General features: G+C 32.4%; 1 non-coding gene across 1 annotated transcript; it reads left to right on the top strand.

Annotated features, from left to right (window-relative positions):
- The first annotated feature begins 918 nt into the window (after nucleotides 1-918).
- Nucleotides 919-1,022, top strand: LOC114005762 (U6 spliceosomal RNA). Its single transcript, XR_003547588.1, has one exon. It is a non-coding gene; the product is annotated as a U6 spliceosomal RNA (small nuclear RNA).
- The last annotated feature ends 5,109 nt before the right edge of the window (nucleotides 1,023-6,131 follow it).

Below are 6,131 nucleotides of genomic sequence, written 5' to 3'. Positions count from 1 at the left end.
GAATATGAATATTCCTACCTTTAATACATATATCATTCCTGATTTATGAGCTGCAGCATCTACCTTTTACAAGATTCTTGGTAGAAATGCCATAAAAAGGAGCAGGACCAGCTCATGTCATGGTGGTTATGGTGGTTAGATTTTATATCATGTGGTTTGAGTCCTGGATCTGATGGCTTGAGAAGTATGCCAGGCACCATGTAGTTGCATGCCCAAAATCTTGAAAGAAGGGAGACACAGAGGAGAAGGGACTATTTTGACTATTCCCTGCACGGGATGCTTTTTCACTTTCTTTCTCTCCAGTGAGCACACACCCTCTGGGAATTCTATTTTTTTTTTTTTAAAGGAAAACTATATACACAAGAAGCAGAAAGCTTGTTTAAATAAGAGAAGACTATTTAAAGAGAATTAATTCTTCTCTAATTTAGCTATGCATTTTGAACAATTCATTCAAAATCCCAAAAAGCTCCATCCTATGCTTCTTTTCTTACCTTTTACATTGCCCTTCTTTCTTCTCTCTTCCTTTTTTCTTACCTTATCTTCCTTTCTTTCTTGTCTTTTTCTTCATGTCCCCTCTCCTGTCTTCCTAAAAGTTTACATGCTGTATGATTTCATTTATGTAACATTCTTGAAATGACAACATTATATAAATAGAAAACAAATTGGTGATTGCCAAGCGTTAAAGAGTGTGTGTGTGTGTGTGTGTGTGTGTGTGTGTGTGTGTGTGCAGGAAGTAGATATGGTTATAAAAGAGCAAAGTAAAAGATTCCTATGGTTATGAAAATGGTCTATATCTCTTAATCCTACTACCCTCATTCTGACACCATACTATAGAGTTTCAAGATTTTATCGGGGGGTAACATCTTGGAAAAGGCAAAAGGATACACAAAATCTCTTTATTATTTCTTAAAGCATGTGGTGTTCACTTTGGGAGCACATATACTAAAACTGGAATGATATAGAGATTAGCATGAGGCCTGTACAAGGATGACATGCTACTTCATGTAGCATTTCATATTTTCCCAAGCCTGGAGAGACACAGAGATCCAAGTGCAGAGACTATAAAGGACAACAAGTAAAATCAACATAAGATCCTTTCCAAGGCATATTATTGCCAAAATGGCAAAAGCAAAAAACAAAGATAATCTAAAAATTAATCTAAAACAAGTTAATCTAAAACAAGGATAATCTAAAACAGAGAAGTGTCAAGTTATTTGTAACAAATACTCCATCAGACTAATCTTTCACCTTTCAGCATAAACCATGCAGGCAAGGAGGGAATTGAAAGATGTATTACAAATTCTGAAAACAAAAACAAATTCAGCCAACAGTACTATACCCAGAAAGATCATCCTTCAAGTGGAAAGAAGAAATAAAATAATTTCCAGATAAACAAACACTGCAAGAGTTCACCAACTGTAGACCACCTCCTCAAGAAATACTGAAGGGAATACTACATCAAGAAAATGAATGGGTGATAAGTAAAAATTAAAAAAACACAAAACAACTAGGAAAGTAACTGACAAAGTGGTAGGAATAAGTTTTCACACATCAATAATAACGTTGAATGTTAATGAATTAAGTTCCCAAATTAAAAGACACAGACTGAAAAAAGATAGACATAAATTGACTGAGTGGTTAAAAAAAAAAAAGAGGAGAGAAAGAAAAGAAAACAGGAACCTTCTTTTTTTCACTTTATAAATGAACTCCATTTATAAAGACATACACAGATTGAAAGTGAAGGGCTGGAAAAAGTAATTTCATGCAAATGGAAACAAACAAACAAAAAAGTTAAAGCCATAATAATTATATAGACTTCAACCTAAAAACTCTAAATAGAGACAATGATGGTCACTATAAAGTATTAAAGGGGTTCATTCACCAAGAAGATGCAATAATTATAAATATATGCACCCAGTATCAGAGAGTCTAAATACATAAAACAAAGGATAATAGACCAAAAGAGAGAGATAGACTGCAACACAGTAATGCTGGGGATTTGAACACTCACTCTAACCACTGGATAAATTATCTAGACAAAAAATAGAGACACAGGAGATAAATGATGCCATTGACCAAATTGATCTGACAGACATTTACAGAACAATTCACCCAAAACCCACAAAATACACATTTTTCTCAACCCCTCATGGAACATTTTTTTGAAGATTTACTGTATAGTAGGGTACAAAACAGTGTTTACAAATTTAAAAGGATAGCAATAGTATCTGAAACCTTTTCTGATCACAACTGAATTAAACTTGAAATCAACAACAGAAAGAGTCTGAAAATACACAAATACATGGAAGCTAAACAATTTACTCCTTAATTATTTTGAAATTACTGAAAAACTTAAAAATGAAACTGAACAATTTCAAATTCATAACAATAGATGCATTGAAAACATTTGATAAATACATTATTCTTCATGATTAAAACTCTCAACAAAATGGGTATAGAAAGTACATTACTCAACACAATCAGAACCATCTATGATAAACCCATAGTGCATATCATACTGAAGAGAAGAACTGAAACCTTTCCACTAAAAACTGGAATAAGACAAGGTTATCTATATTCCCCTCCTTTTCGATATAATATTGAAAGTTCTAGCCAACATAATCAGACAAGAGAATAAAATGAAAGGCATTCAAATAGAAAAGGAAGAACCTAAATTGTTTCTTTGCAGACTACATGGTTATATACATAGAAAATCCAAAAGAATCCACAAAACTTTTAGCAGTGCCAAATAAATTCCATAAAGTTGTAGGATACAAAATCAGTATATCAAAATCTATAGATTTTTTTATACACCAACAATGAGTGGACTGAGACAAAACTGAAGAAAGCAATCCCATTTACAATAGTTGCAAGAAATTTTAAGTACATAACAATAAATCTAATCAAAGAATGTGAGACCTCTCTAAGGAAAACTATGGAAAATTGAAGAAAGAATTTCAAAAAGTTGCAAAAAAGTAAAGACATCTTTTGTTCTTGGATTAGAAGAATCAATACAATTAAAATGTTGATTCTACGCAAATTAGTTTAAATTCAGTTCTATTCAGATTACCAGTGACATTCTTTACAGAAATAGAAAAATATCATAAAAAATTTGTTTGAAATCGTGAAAGACCTCATATCAACAAGTCAATACTGTACAAAAAGAATAAAGCTGGAAGTATCTCACTATCTGATCTCAAAATATATTACAAAGTTATGATAAAAACAGCATGATAGTGGCATAAAAACAGACAAAATAGAAGAATAGAGAATCCAGAAATAAACTCAAAAACATACAGTCAACTGATTTTTGACAAAGTACACATGGCTATTTAGTGGAGAAAAGATATTATTTTCAGCAAATCATGCTGGGTAACCTGCATATCCATCTGCAGAAAAATGAAGCTAGATCCCTGCCTTTCATCATTAAGAAAGGTCAATTCAAATGTATCAAAGATCTAAATGTAAAGCCTCAGTTATAAAATTACTGATGAAAAACACAAGGGAATCAAAGACATTGGAATTGGCAAGTATTTCTTTAATAAGTGCCAAAAAGTGAATGCAACAATTTCACAAGTAGACAAGTGGGATCACATCAAACTAAAAAGCTTATGCACAACAAATGAAACAATAAATAGAGTGGAGAGATAGCTCATAGAATGGGAGAAAATATTCATAAACTGTATTTCATATAAAAGACTGACAACAAGACTATATTGGGAAAGCAAGCTTACATGCAGAAAAGTTAAAAATCCAATTAAAAATGAGCAATTGATCTGAACAGACAGGTCTCAAAGGAAGACATGTGAATAGCCAAAAAGCATATAAAAATATTTGTCATCACTTATCATATGGGAAAAACAAATCAAAATTACAATGAGATATCACCTGCTTCTGATCAAGATTGGCTATGATAGAAAAAGTGAAGATCTGGTGCTGATGAGACTGTGGTGAAATGGGAACACTTCTACACTATTGAAGAGAATGTAAATTAGTGTGGCTGTTATGGAAAACAATTGGGAAGTTTCTTGAAAATTTATAAATAGACGTATCATATGACCCAGTAATTTTACTCCTGGGTATTTAAATAAAGGACAGGAAATCATTCAGTCTGAAAGACATATGCAGTATTTATTTATTATGGTATTATTTACAAAAGCTAAGACATAGATTCCACATAACTTTCAAACTGATGATTGGATTTTTTAAAAAATCTGGCACATAAACGCAATGGAATACTACTTAGCCATAAAGAACAATAAGATCCTTTTATTCAATACAAAGTAGTTTAATCTATTACAGAAGATGTAATGCTATGTGAAATAAGCCAGGCTATGAAAGACAAACACTATATGTCCTACCTTGATATATACTTAATGTCTGTATTCTATGGCAGAAATGGAAAGTTTTGAAGACACATGAGAAGAGAGGGCAAGAGTAGATACCAGAGACTGCATAGGGGCTGGGAGATAAGGGATAGGAGGAGATGAGGAAAAAAAACATTTAACAGACCCAGAAATGCAGGTAGACAGGGAAAGTAGATTGTGGAATGGCATACCACAACTAAGTAAAAGAACATTTTATATATTGTATACATATATGTATATAAATGTACATAGTCAGATATATGTGTTGATTGAGCCAATGCACAGTGTATTTTGGATGGAAAATTCATTTGTGTGTTGTGATGGTGTAAAGTGAATTAATAAAAAAAATTATAAATAGACGTATCATATGACCCAGTAATTTTACTCCTGGGTATTTAAATAAAGGACAGGAAATCATTCAGTCAGAAAGACATATGCAGTATTTATTTATTATGGTATTATTTACAAAAGCTAAGACATGGATTCCACATAACTTTCATACTGATGATTGGATTTTTTTAAAAATCTGGCACATAAACACAATGGAATACTACTTAGCCATAAAGAACAATAAGATCCTTTTATTCAATACAAAGTAGTTTAATCTATTATAGAAGATGTAATGCTATGTGAAATAAGCCAGGCTATGAAAGACAAACACTATATGTCCTACCTTGATATATACTTAATGTCTGTATTCTATGGCAGAAATGGAAAGTTTTGAAGACACATGAGAAGAGAGGGCAAGAGTAGATACCAGAGACTGCATAGGGGTTGGGAGATAAGGGATAGGAGGAGATGAGGAAAAAAAACATTTAACAGACCCAGAAATGCAGGTAGACAGGGAAAGTAGATTGTGGAATGGCATACCACAACTAAGTAAAAGAACATTTTATATATTGTATACATATATGTATATAAATGTACATAGTCAGATATATGTGTGTATATATATATATACACACATATATATGATATATAATATATATAATATAGTATGTATTTCAAAATAGGTGTTTTCATTGAAAATGATGAATATAGTATTTTCCTTGATTTGATGCATGCATGCTTTGAAAATCCAGGGACCAGCAGTTAGCGTAATGGCTATGTCGCTGGACTCCCACCCGCGGTTCTAGTCCCGGACCCGGTGGCTTGAACTCACGCTGGACGCGTGTGCATGCGTGCCCAAGATCTTGAGAGGAGAATGGAGGAGAAGGGATTGGGGCTTGGCCATCCCCCCTGGGAGGTGATTTCTCCCTTTCTGTCTCTCTGTCTCTCTCTGCCTGTGTGGCGAGCGCATGTGCCCTATAGCAAAAACCTCTCCAAAAAAAAAAAAAAAAAAATCCATGTTGTGCCCCACAAAAATATACAGCTATTACATGTAAATTTTATTTGTTAAATAAATAAAATTGAAAAAAGATTTTAAAAAGTATATTAATTTGCAAGTACCTTGAAATCAAAGTTTAATTAAATTACTGAACATTATGATAATAGAGAACAACTTGAGGCAACTGAAGTCATTCACTCACACCACACTTCCTTCATTATCTCTCTGCTCAGGCAGTCTTGGCACCAAATACTTTCTGGCATTTTTATCCCTGGTATAGTAATACAACATTATCAATAATATAAATTCATGTGGGCAAGCAGGTAAGTAAACTAATATTATAATGAATGCAATATATATATATAGATAGATATATAATGAATGTAATATATACATTACAATATATATCCATATATTACAATATATATTATATATAT

Source organism: Tupaia chinensis, unplaced genomic scaffold (assembly GCF_000334495.1).
Source record: "Tupaia chinensis unplaced genomic scaffold, TupChi_1.0 Scaffold144378_1, whole genome shotgun sequence".
NCBI lineage: Eukaryota > Metazoa > Chordata > Mammalia > Scandentia > Tupaiidae > Tupaia > Tupaia belangeri.
This window is presented reverse-complemented; position numbering and strand designations above follow the sequence as displayed.